Here is a 12,701-nt window from a genome sequence, read left to right as displayed (position 1 = left end):
CGACCACAGAGGTTTTTTTTTTTATAGAGGTCGTCTATAAATGCAAATGACATAATATAAATGCAAAAGTAAGTCTGTCTGTCTGTTGCTCTTTCACGGCTGAACCATTTAACTTAATTAAGTTTGGTAGCAAGCTCAGAGAAAACATGGGCTACTTTTTTAAAACGCGATCTCGACTTTGACAGTCTCCTGTCAAAGTCAAAGACCACTCTGTGGAACCAGCTTTCGTCGGTGGTTTTTCCGAACCGATACGACTTGGGAACCTTCAAGAAAAGAGCGTCCTACTTCCTTAAAGGCCGGCATCAACCGCCCATGAACATCTGCAAGCCCCCCGGTGTTGCAAATGTTCATCGGCGGTGGTGACTCACCTGATGGAAACTGACTACGCTTTCCATCTGGTGAGCCTCCTGCTCGTTTGCCACCTAACACATTGAAAAAAGTGTGACTTAATATGAGAGAGAGAAACTGTTTTGTTATTAATAATTTCACCCAAATTATTTAATTGAAATCAATTTCAAATCAAATTAAATATTTATCGAATTAATTTTATATTGCACTAATAAATTACTAGAGTCGCGGTTTTAAGCAAAACCGCAACATATGCATTTTAAACAGGATAACATATCTATGTTATCCTCTATGTACATACAGTTGACTGCCTCGTTAGTCTAGTGGCTTTATATGAAGCCGTTGATCGTGAGTTCCAGGATTCAAAACCCATGTCGGACCTATAAGAAGTTATCGGGTGTTTCCAGCTCGGAGTCTGTAATATGGAAATTTGTACACTTCCATGCTTCCGAAAGCACGTAAATTCGTTGGTCGTGCGACTGAAATCCTTCCAGTCGTGTCAGATTGACCGTCCCATCGGATTATAAGACCGAGGAAGTACCAGGTGTACTTCCTCGGTTTTGCGTATATACTTGTACAATATAATATATCCTATAACCTGTTCCTGTAAGATAGGCCTCGGCTGAAATCGGTCAGGACGAAAACATCAGGTTTTTTTTAGTTTGTCATTACAAAACAAACGCCTCGTCTTTGTATAAATTTAATTTTATATTATACAAGCAAATATTAAACTATGCCAAGCGAAACAAGCGATTAAAATTTAGTCATTGAACATGTACATTTACAACAGTATTCCAAAAAATTAAATCTATATCAACCCGAATTGATATTCTTTGTCAAGGGACGTTGGGATAAAGGAAGGTAAACAGATTAATGTCTATGGATTGAATAATAGAACTTGTTAAGGGAAGTTGGAATTACATCATAGTAGTCCAGGGAATTATCCGTTCGATATTAATGGATTTATTCACGCGATACTATTGATGGTGGATTAATAAGGAAATAATTAATATTATCTGTGTTCCCGTCATGCCTGAGAAATTTTGTATGGATATAAATTGAAAGGAAATAGAAAATATTTTTATTAGAAAGAAGTATCGAAAATCGGTCTAAATATACGCGATTCAATACAAGTAAACCTAAAAATAATTCGAGTTAAAATTTTATTAGATTATTTTATGTACGACACAGATAGGAGGATAGGCAAGTGCGCCACCTGATGGTAAGTGGTCACCACTGTCCATAGACATAGGTGTTGTGAGAAATTTTAGTGTGTCCTTGCATCGCCAATGCGCCACCAACTTTGAGAACTGAGATGAGAGAGATATACTCATCGTTCAAACCGGAATACAACATTACTAAATATTGCTTCTTGGCGGTAGAATCTGATGAGTGGATGGTACCTACCCAGATAGGCTTACACAGAGCCCTACCACCAAGTATATATATAATATAACAATTAAGTCAATTCGCTTCAGTTTATTTTCATGACGTTTACGTATCATAATTCATTTGCTAATATAAAGTCAAACATGTAAATATTAACATGCTCGAACCACGTGTTACCGTCACTCTGTCACGGACTTATGAAGCATTGTTAATCTCATTTTTGATTAATAATAGTTATTTGAAATTCAGTTTTAGTATTCAACGAACAGATCAGATAATAATTATATATTTATTAATTTTCAAATGTGCGAGTTGATTTTCATATCTGTGAATAATAAATATATAATTCAATATTTGTTTTTATTAGTCGATTCAAAGGATGCATCCGAGATGCAAACATTTGATTATACTCGTATAATGTCTTCTACCCCATGATGAACAAATTAAGCAATTAGAAATCATACAAAAAACCTCTGTTTTCGCAGTTGGTTTTTTTACGTACTATATATAATATTATGTTTATATTATATCATACGAGTAGAAGCCTATTCGGTTCTGGGAATAACATATTATAATTTAAAAAATCAATAAAAAAATTTCGGTCCGACCTGGGGTATAAACTCAACCTCAAACTGAAATTCCTTTATTCAATATAGAAGCATTACACTTACTTATTGATAGTGAAATGAAACACTGCCACCGGTTCGGAAAAGAAAATATCCTGACCTGAGAAGAACCGGCGAAAGAAAGAACTCAGTACCTCGGAAATTTCGGCCTTATTATATCAAGACTTACTTACTTTAGGCATTCAAACTGAAAAAAAACTGCCACTAAACCAATATACATAAAACTTTTAATAAGATGTTATGAGTTTCGTAAAAATTTTAATAAACATCTATTAAATAAGAAGCTACGCTTCATGAAGTGACGCGTGAATTTTATGTTCTAATAGTCTAAAATTTCCCCACGACATTTTTGTAACGATCCATCGAATCGTTTGAGTACCGACGTTAATTAAACAATAAAACTATACACGAACGTAAACGTTACATTATTGAATACATTATTGAAATACGTACAATTGTATGAAATATAAGTAGATATCAATTAAATTATATTCATAAAGGGATCGTTTAAGGTGATTTGTTAAATTATTATGAGAAGTAAAGATTTTTAAACACCAAATTTTCCCCCCAAATTTCAGTATAGTATCGTAACAGCCTGTATATTTCCCACTGTTAGGCTAAGACCTCCTCGCCCTTTGAGGTGAAGGTTAGGAGCATATTTCACCAAGAGATCCAATGCAGGTTGATCGATTCACATGTGGCAGAATTTCGTTGAAATTAGACATTAGAATTAGGCAGATTTTCTCACGATGTTTCCCGTCACCGCCGAGCACGAGATGAATTATAAACACAAATTAAGCACGTGAAATGAAATGTTCATTGGTAGCTTGCCTTGGTTTGAACCCGCAGTCATTGGTGACATCTTCACCAATAATTGCAGGTTCTAACCATTGGGACATCTCGGCTCGAAAATTTTCCTAAGCCTATACCTTACCTTGCACACCTTGTACAACATCTTATCGATAAATCAATCTCATTTATATCCAAGGGTTGTCTGGAAGAGATTGCTCTCTTAATGATAAGATTTTGTACATAGGATTAATTTCACTTTTGTTTGTAACTGTATATTTCCACTGTAGTTTCATTGGATATTGATTTTTCTATATTAAAATAGGAATCTAATTTATCAAGCACACTTTTATAAGTACTTTTAAATCGTATTTTACAGAACTATATTAAAGTAACCACTGATTCGGAATGTAGATTCTACCAAGAATAACCGGCAAGTAATTCAGTAGTTAGTCTTTTCCAACACTTGTAATATATAATTGTGTTACTTAAATACTGCTGCAAGTCAACAAGTATTCGCTCCACGCTTTTTTTTCTATATAATATTCTGTTGCATAATATGCGTTATTTATTAATGTTTTTTTTAAAAAATTATTCGAGTTTATGAATCGGAAAAGTTAAAAATAGGATTTACTGACTTTGCGGAGTCGAAAACTTGGTGTTATAAGCTTATCCTTAATTTTCGCGTTCATACAATGATCGTCACTAATACTATCAAAGTGATCAGTGTTACTGTGATTAATTAATTATTGATACTGGCAATAAGATAAACTTTTTTTTTTAAATTGGTAATAAATAATTAATTTATGGTATTTAAAATATAAGTTATGATATTTATATTAAAGTCATAAATTGCCAATGATTTTATTGAACTGTACTGGATAATTGATCCTTCATTCTATTGATAAACGCAATCAGTGATACTAATAATAATTTTCGATGGATACATTTCGTGATTGCGTGATAAAATAAAATAAAATCAGACTAATATTGTTATAGAATTATGAACAAAACGGCTTATGAGGTAACTCATAATACAACTTAAATAGCAAAGTGAAGCTATAAATAAAATTGATATAAATAAAAGTTATCTTTTTGTCCTCGGCTCTAAATACTTCGTTACATACGTGACAAGTCACTGAAAGCGGGCAACAAGAAAAAAAAAGGGAATTATTGAGACATAAAGATCAATCATATATCCTCTCCTCGTTCTAAGAGACACATCGACACATCCACACTCAAAGCTTTACACTAATTATTTCCGCACTGAAGCCGACTATTACAAAAAAGAAGCAGTTTGAAAATAGAACACACCGAATTCCGCGCCAAAACTAAAAACTCTGTGAAACCTTCACCCACATTTCAATTCAAATTTAAAAATTCACAATATAAATTCTCTTTTGTAATTAAAAAGAACGTATTCTTTTTTTAATTTTAAATTGACATGTAATCTTTTTTGAAATGTGAGAGTAGGTATCTTTTTTTTTTTTTTACTTTTTTGACACTTACTGTAGTGCGCGCGCCTAACACAACGGTACTGGGTTCTTCCGACTCATTCGATTATTCGTTCGCTGAAATCTAAAAAAAGATAGGGACACTCATGAGCGAGACTTCTGAGCGTAGGTGAGAAGCATCATAATAATTGTGGGTGAAGCGGTAAAAATAGTGATTTAAAATCCAATATAAATTTAACGAATATTAAACTTCCAATGTATACTGCATACATTATTAATTGAATTCTTATAAACTGTTTTTAATAATAGAATGAAAATAAAATAAACTATGTTCAAGCAAACTGAGGAAAGTTTGCTTGAACATACGTCATGACGCTGTGAAAGGAAAGTGTAGTGTTCTTCTTTTAATTGGTATAAACGCCGTATCACTCATTTGCATGGTCACCAAATACTTTGGTGGTACCTCACGAATTGGAATGATTGGTTCACAATAATGTATCTGTGAATTGGTGCTATCTTACTAGTAACACATATAAAAAATGACTATATAAATTCAATTTAGGTGGTGAAAAAAAAGGAAGAAATTTTGTAATTTTGGTATTCCAATTAACATTACGTTTAAAAGTATTTAGTATTTAATATCGAAATATCTCGATTATACGAAATTTGCGGATATATGTTGTCGTCTAGTTTAGCTTTCGATTGCGTCTATCATAGGCCTGCACGAAATTATTATTATTAAAAACATATATATCAGATAAGATAAACATATGCCAATACAATTATAATTTTACAAATACTTTTATAAAACTATCACAAACCTAACCTTCTCGCTGTTGTAAGGTAACCTGCCTATGTTCAAGGTCGTTCAAAATAAAAAACATAAATAAAACCGATAATCCCACCTTTCTTGAAATTAAATAGCATTCGAATAATTAAAATAAAGTTATTTCGTGGATACACTTAGACGGGTCATAAAAGTTTTACAGCCACTTGTTTATATATCAAGATCGTAATGTTTCTTGGCACGTGTTTGGCATCGACCATGACGTGGACACATGTGTATGAAAAAATGAACGTCTTGCAAACATTGCATTGGTTCCGCTCGATGGTAGGAAATCACATTATACTAAAATTAAGTCCTTATTGGTTTTTATGACGTAATCCTCTCTAATACCTACTTCATTTTATTAGTCCGTATTATTCGAGTGATTGGGACAAATGTTTGCACTTATCATAGTGCACAATAACCTGCATTAGTAGATACACTTAGGACTATAAACCATTATATATTGAGCTGTGAAAAGAATGTAGATATTTATTGAACTTTAACTGGATAGTCAAATTAAATACAACGAAACACTTTATATAATGACAACAATTTGAATTTACTTAAAACAGCTCTGTAATGTTTGGGTGTTAAAGTAAATCGCTCATAAGAAATTATTAGTTCGATAATGTCCATTAGCACACAAAGGTCCCTTAATGTTAAGGTTAAATTTACACATTATAATTTGAACGAAATGAATCCTTATAAATACACTGAAAATTAAATGCTAATTATGGGCACGTAATCCCAGTGACATATGCAAGTTCAAGCACTTACATGATTCATTAACATGCATGCGACATATAAACAACATGACATGAATACAAATGTTTTCATGACGAAATTAAATCATGATCGCTGTTCAATATTTATTATTAAATTATTTAGTTGTTTGCGTCATTACTCCGAGCATTAGGTTGTATTGGTTTGGTTTCCATCAAGATATCCTCATTGAGATATACAAACAAGTTTCCGTACGCAGCTTCGCTCGCGTTTGAGGGGGTGGCGAGGCAGTACAGGCGTTAGGGATAAAATGTGCCAAATTTAATTTAGAATTCTCACATTTTTAATATTAATAAGATTCAAAATTTTGAAATTTTATCAGTGTTAACAGTTTCATACCTCGGAAAGCATTTAAAGTCGTTCCTCTGCCTGATTTCTCTCCGGACATGTTTGTCATTAATTTCAGATTGTGAGATCGAAGAATTTAAAAGTTTACCTGTGTTTTTTATATTATCCGGGTAGACATATGACTCAACTCCATCTGATAGTAAGTGGAAATGGAATTCAAACGCGAAGACGACCAGTACAGTCACTAAGAATGAGCCGCACTAGTCGCCCTCGCGATGCTGGCCTGCAAGATGCCTTTTCACGCCTCGTTTGAAGGCACCCAGGCTATAAGAGGTTTGCGACATCATAACACATTAACCAAAAAGGTCCAGGAAGACATCATCATCACCATTGAATACAATTTATTATCAATAAAAAATTTAAAAGCTTAAATGACACACGTACGTACGTATATACATGTAAACACTTAATGACATTAAATTTTAATCTTTAATATTCCTTGACAATATTTGTTTAATCAAATGATAATATTATTACATTTTATTTACATACAATATGGTGAAAACTTAACAGCTTTGAAATCAGAAGTAATATATAATAATCAGTAATCTTTCGTTATACTAATTCATTATAAAGTTGAATAAATATATCAATTACTTATCTATGTACAAATTTTGGTTTGAATTTAGAACAAAAGTTAATCTATTCTAAATAATAATATTAACAAATGTAATCATTTTAAATGTGAAGATATTTCGAATGTTGTTGTCTAAACTATAATAATAAAATCCAGAAAATTCTTTAAATGTTTGTTAGTAAGATCGTCCGGAAAGATAAGCTAATGTCGCAACGATTTGGCACGCGATACGCTCCAGTGTTTATTTGTGGAGAGATCAGGTTAAGGGCGACTCTATTTCAACCAAGTAGTGCTCGTCAGTAATGGAGGAGAAGCATGCCTTGTTTAATTTGAACGTACCATTTGAATAAGCAATTTACCGATTTTGAAACACTCTTTGAAGATTTATTAATACCATTTAATATTCAGCGCTCATTGGTCACTGATCGCATCATTGTCAACAATCGACCAATGAGCAATTAAGATTAAAATCAAATACATTTATTTGGCTTTTGTCATCATTTTCTATTTCTGAAACTGGACGATTGATATCTCAGGCATCTGAGGATTCAAAGATGTTCTTAATTCAAATCGTAGCTTCTCATTTATACAAATAAATAAAATTTAAATGTCTGTCTGTGAATTAAAAAAAATTTTTTTTAATTATTTGCTATTTTCAAGACATCAAAACAACTATTACTTTTGTCTGTATGTTATAAAAATATACTGAATAAATATTTTTACTTTATTAATTAATATCAAGTTACAAATTATCAATCTAGAATTATAATAAGTTTTTACGTCGCTATAAATCGTGATATTTTTAATTACATTGCTGAGTTATATTTTGTCATTTGTACCACTGTCATGTTGGAAGTGCCTTCAGTGTATCTTACCTTGGTTTTACCTGCATTTTTTTGTTACCAGACAGAATCACAATCTAAGTTTCGGTTACATTTTTGGAACAAAGCTCTTTTACGTTAGTAGAGTGAACTGGCAGAAATCGTCACGAGGAAAAAGCGTTACGACCCACCAGGTAATTTTTTCTCTTTCCCTCTTTTATTCCCTCTCTCTCGATCTCCTATTATATAATGCTTTATATAATATTATTTAAATTTGTTTTATGTTATTATTTTAATTCACACGGAATTTTAATAATAATTTTATTTCGTGTAATTTTATTATTCTTATACGTTGTTAATTTATTCCATATGGTCCCTTGCCTTACACCTTACCATGGGTAAGGTGTAAGGTAAGGGTATAGTTACCTTACACCTTACCATGGATAAGGTGTAAGGTAAGGGTACTTAATACACAATATATAGCGAAAGCAACTTCCTTTCAGCCGTCGGTCCCACGATAAGTCTTGTTTTTTTGTTTACGGTACAACGTAATATATCTTTCGCATGCAATATAAATATGAGTATCCATTAGAAATCCAGTAGATACCAGACGACATATTTATAGACTCGGAATGTGTGCTTGAATGACTGTTATTTGTCTTTGTGAAATTCTGATCGGTCAACCGTTCCGGTTACCAATCTGTTCAAAATCGGATCATACTATGAATCGACATTTTTAAATTGATATCCGGAATTTCATTGGTAGTCGCCTATTGTATTTTTTCATTTGATAAAAACGTTTCATAAAGGTTTACTATACGCACATAACATTTTTCTCTCTTTTGGGGGCCAGACACATTACACTCCAGCCTGTATAACGTGAAATGTGTTTTTGTAAAAACGTAAACTTCTACCTTAACGACCCTTTTTGACGCCTAACATTAATGAATAAAATGCCACTAACCGGTTACGCAGAAGGGGACGACCCTTCGCTCTGCATGTGTTCGCGTGCCGCCTTTTATTTCTTATATACTATTGCTATTTACAAAACCTATGGACTAACTTTGATCTTTAAAAATTTTCGTAAAATTAACAATTGTTCCACTGTTTAACATTTCTAGTACCAGTACAGTCAATACTAAAAAATAATTGTACTAATAGATTTTTTTCGATAGTTAAACTCAATAACATTTTTGGCTTAACCTTAGGTTGGAAACCATGACCTTGAGTTTATTTCTACTCACAAGACCAAGAAGCAAGTCAAAATTCATTAGTTTCGTCACTAAATAAAAAATATTTCTCAAAAAAAATAAATTTAATCATTTTAAGCATATATGTATACATGTACAGAAAAAGTCGTATTTTTTTAAATTTGAGAACTACATATTCGTTGTAATACACTTTAAATCTAATTTGTATAGAGTCGCTTCAATACCTTACTGAATATTACTTTAACGAAATCCGGCTCGAAGGACCACTTTTAATTACAATTAAAATCTTTTAAAATTACGAATATAACACTCGAATACAATATTATACGTACAAAACAAGTTGTTTTTTCTATAAGAGACCGTAATTTAGTACACTAAATCAGGCAAATAAAGTCGCGTGTAATTTTAATGTATATAATATTACAACTTTCTCTCCAACCGAAAGCCACAGTACTAGGTAATATTGCGTAACATCGTAGCAAGTTGGTGTCGACTCCCCGCTTCGCATTAGTGTTGCTACATTAACTTACGATTAAATACACGATGATACCGTCCCAATGATGGATGCTGGCGTCATAACGGATCAGACATTTCACGTCGTAATATGGTTATTTTTATGCAGTTGTGATGTATAGATTTGTACGTTTGATTGATGGATTTTTTACTAATTTATTTCGAAACTATTGTTGCTTTACACTTGATATAAGACTCAATTATATATATTAATATTATAAATGCGAAAGTAACTCTGTCTGTTACCCCTTCACGCTTAAACCGTTGAACCTAATTACATGAAATTTGTTGTGGAGATAGTTCGAGTCCCGGGGAACGACATAGACTTCTCTTTCTAATTCACCCCTCAAGGGGGTGAAAAAGGGATATACAATCTGTTAATGGGCTCATAATTTAAATTGAAGTAATTAAACTATCTACTAAAAAAATACAAAGAAGTACATTTTCAATCTTTTAATAGTTTTTTTTTTTTTTAGTATGGCCAATTTCAGTCTTGGTAGTCATTCTTAACGAAGATATGCTCTATTCTTTAACAGCCTGATGAGATATCAATCATCATAAGTTTAATATAATTAATTTAATAATACTTTTAGAATCTCGAAATATATTCTGAAAATTCGTAATATTTCTAAATCGATGTAAAAAATCTATGGACGTAACTCAACGTACAAACAAAATAGGCCGCTGTTTTTTGTGCTTTGTTTAAGCACAATTATTTAAGATTATTTCAGAAATTATTTGGGCACAGAACAGCAAGTACAATAGATATACGACCATTGAACCACAGATTGAGTTGAACAGTGAAACATCGAAATTTATGGATGATAATAATTATCTAATTAAGAAACTTATATGTATTGTTTAGGGGGTAATATTTAATAATGTTGTCTTCTTCTTGCAAATGTTAAATAAATTATGATAGAATGAGAAATGAGTGTTCAATAGACTTATAACTGTATTGAACGTCTAATTAAGGTGGCAAGGTGTTATTGCCTGTTTAATTTTTTTTTATATTTACTTTTTATTGTTGTCATAAGTAAACAATCGTATTCTCTTGAAATTTAAATATAGAATTGTTTTTTATTCTATATTTAAATTAAATGATTATATTAATTTTCAAGCTGAATGCTTTTTTACATATTTTTTTTTTAATATAAAAAGAGTCTATTGAAAAAAAAAAAATCTTAAATAAAGTCACTCTGACCGTAGATAAATATTGTTGATTACCATGCAGGATATATAATGTTAGCTTTATAATATTGATTTACAGAATAGAGTAACTACTAAATTTCTTGACGGTTCTCTAGATTATCTATACTCTACATTCTGAAATTTTAGCTGATTAACTTTAGATCATTCTTAGAATTAACTCCAAGAAATCACCTGTATTTTATTCTCTTTTTTTTCACTCGACACACGCATGTACGGGTTTCCCTCGCATGAATTGTGCCGGAATACCCACTAAAAACCAGCCTCCGTTCTCCGTCCGTTTGAATCACGCCACGTGATCTCTTGTGCATGCAACCGTAACGAGTAGTTTATTCCTTCGAAAATATAATAAAAGTAGTAGTAGTAGCAAGTGATGAGCCGAGATGGCCCAGTGGTTAGAACGCGTGCATCTTAACCGATGATTTCGGGTTCAAACCCAGGCAGGCACCACTGAATTTTCATGTGCTTAATTTGTGTTTATAATTCATCTCGTGCTCGACGGTGAAGGAAAACATCGTGAGGAAACCTGCATGTGTCTAATTTCAACGAAATTCTGCCACATGTGTATTCCACCAACCCGCATTGGAGCAGCGTGGTGGAATATGCTCCATAGCTTCTCCTCAACGGGAGAGGAGGCCTTAGCCCAGCAGTGGGAAATTTACAGGCTGATTATGTTTATGTTATGTTTTTATGTAGTAGCAAGTAAGCCCAAACCCAATGTATTCTTGCAAACCATCTCGACCCGTTGTGAACGACGATTGTTTGCGAAAAATATGAACAAAAATTTTAAAAGTATAAGCAGCTTACGGAATCAATTCACAATTTTGACGTCGCTTTTAAAATATTTCAGCGGATTACAATATTTTACATTTGTTGTTTAAAGCGCTTGTGAATTTTTAGTATAGATTTGAATTACGTTTTTATTAGTTTTTCATGATTAATAAAAAAAAGATGTATGTGCTGTTATGCTGTTTATTTGAACTGATGATTTGACTGCCTCATTTTTCTAGTAACTACTAACTTCTGATCTGTTTGAATCTGAATCTGAATATTTGCTGAACTTACTCACCTAGAACTCGTCTAGGTTAGTAAGTTCAGCAAATAGTTATCAGATTTTTATGTCGAAAAAATCTCAGCCCGGAGTCTTCAAGTTGGAGATTTGTACACTCCCGCATCTCAGAGCGCACGTAAAGCCGAGAGATTTGCCGTCCAATCGGCTTATGAGGGAGAGAGTACCCGTATTTATTTAAATACTTTATTGCACAACATATATTTAACTGACGTAAGAATACCAAATAACAATCAACAAATGTTGCACAAAGGCAGTCTTATCGCTTGTAGCAATTTCTAACAGGCAAGCTTTAGTGAAAGGAGCTTTTTAAGAGAACCTTCCCTGAGGTGCAAATATGAGAGAGGAGATAATAACTATTACTTTTAAAAATATTAAAATATATTATTTTAAAGGTGGATTTCGTATCGATTTTGGGCCATACATTGCAAAGTTTGAAGGATTTTGCAGTAAAAGAGTTACTATAGGTTTATATAACGCTGTATTTGGGCACATATTTCTGTACGATACTGCGCAGTTAGCGAAACATTTTTCAATGGCAAAAATTTAAGAACACAAAAAACATCCCTATTGTACATAAATATTCTTAAGGTTAATCTTCAACATCAAAAATTGGTACGACAGATTCACCGTAAATACGTAATAGACAGACAAACATTTCTAAAAGAGCTACATTCGCATTTATTTTAGTAAACGTAATTTATATCGAAATTAATTTGTCTTCATATAGTAATT

The 12,701-nt window shown here is 32.3% G+C and overlaps 1 protein-coding gene across 4 annotated transcripts in view; it reads right to left on the bottom strand.

Annotated features, from left to right (window-relative positions):
- Window positions 1-4,839, bottom strand: part of Tn (thin) — a 115,446-nt gene extending 110,607 nt beyond the window's left edge. For 3 of the 4 annotated variants that reach the window (XM_064216752.1, XM_026636398.2, XM_064216753.1), the window contains exon 1: window positions 4,662-4,839. The gene's annotated coding sequence lies outside the window, so the exon portion shown is untranslated. The remainder of the gene's footprint in view (window positions 1-4,661) is intronic. The other variant, XM_064216754.1, reaches the window with a different exon arrangement.
- Between the last annotated feature and the right edge of the window lie 7,862 nt (window positions 4,840-12,701).

Source organism: Vanessa tameamea, chromosome 13 (assembly GCF_037043105.1).
Source record: "Vanessa tameamea isolate UH-Manoa-2023 chromosome 13, ilVanTame1 primary haplotype, whole genome shotgun sequence".
Taxonomy (NCBI): Eukaryota; Metazoa; Arthropoda; class Insecta; order Lepidoptera; family Nymphalidae; genus Vanessa; species Vanessa tameamea.
Note: the sequence above shows the minus strand (reverse complement) of the source record. Positions and strands in the feature narration are given on the sequence as shown.